This window comes from Carlito syrichta, unplaced genomic scaffold (genome assembly GCF_000164805.1).
Source record: "Carlito syrichta isolate Samal-C Ts95f unplaced genomic scaffold, Tarsius_syrichta-2.0.1 Scaffold307011, whole genome shotgun sequence".
In the NCBI taxonomy this organism is placed as follows: Eukaryota; Metazoa; Chordata; class Mammalia; order Primates; family Tarsiidae; genus Carlito; species Carlito syrichta.
This window is the reverse complement of record NW_007251107.1, coordinates 22,644-23,613: the sequence shown is the minus strand read 5'-3', so window position 1 is coordinate 23,613 and position 970 is coordinate 22,644. Positions and strand designations below refer to the sequence as shown.

At 66.8% G+C, this 970-nt stretch overlaps 1 protein-coding gene across 3 annotated transcripts in view; it reads left to right on the top strand.

Moving 5' to 3' along the window:
* The first annotated feature begins 669 nt into the window (after positions 1–669).
* The window catches only part of PDP1 (pyruvate dehyrogenase phosphatase catalytic subunit 1), an 8,624-nt gene continuing 8,323 nt past the window's right edge, over positions 670–970 (top strand). The window contains exon 1 of one of the 3 annotated variants that reach the window (XM_008063712.1): positions 670–891. The gene's annotated coding sequence lies outside the window, so the exon portion shown is untranslated. The remainder of the gene's footprint in view (positions 892–970) is intronic. The other 2 variants (XM_021715334.1, XM_021715335.1) reach the window with 2 other exon arrangements.

Here is a 970-nt window from a genome sequence, read left to right as displayed (position 1 = left end):
AAGGGAAAGAATCCATGACTCTCTTGCTGTTGTTTAGACCGGTTTCCTCTCCCTGGGACTTCAGGGATGTCCAGAAAACAAAAGAAAACATTATCCGTGTTACCGCTCCTAAAATCTGCAACATATCAAATGCATTAAGCAACAGATGCTCTCGGGGATCTCTGCCATGCTTATATTCAGGCTGGGGTGGCCTGCAGGGAATTTAGTTTCCTATGGGCTAGGGGCCGCTTCTGTAGCCTATCCTGAAAAGCCTGCACCCTTAGCGAGGCGCGTGGGAGGCTGGGCCGGCGGTCCACACCACCGGCTCCCCGCAGAGGTGCCAGGGATTCGCGGAAGCCTGCCCGGCGGGGGGGCAGCACATCCCTGGGGCCCACGCACGCGGAGATGCTGGGACCGGCCCAGGCGCTTCCTCCCTCCTGGGACCGCCGCCAACTTCGCCAACGCCGCTGGTCCCCGCAGACCACAGCTCCCAAGCGCTCGCAGCTCAGCTCCACTTCCACCCGCGACACAGAGCGGTCACGTGAGGCGGGGCCTCGGAGCCAATGGGCAGCCTGCGGCGAATGGAAGGGATTGTCTGACCCCCGTGACGTCACAAAGCTGGCGGGGAGCGCGCTCCTCTTCCGCCCCCATCCCCCGCCTCCGGCCGCGGCCCTCTCCTTCTCCCCGCCCACTCGCCACCGCGCAGCCAATCAGGAGGCGGGAAGCGCTCCGGCCCAAGCGTGCGGGCGGGGCAGGGTGTCGGCCCCGCAAGGTAGGGGCGCAGAGCGGGGCGGCCAGGGGTGAGGGGCCGCGCTCCGGGAGCTGCGCGGGGCTGCGTGGAGGAAGCGCTGAGTGGTGCCGCCGCCACCGCCTCTTCGTCGGGAAGAAGCGGCTGGTCTTCCGCCTTGCCCGGTTCGTATCCCCGGCTCCCGGCCCCGAGCCGCCCCGTCTGAGTCCTTCTCCGCCCCGCCAAAGTTGTGAGGGGCGGCGG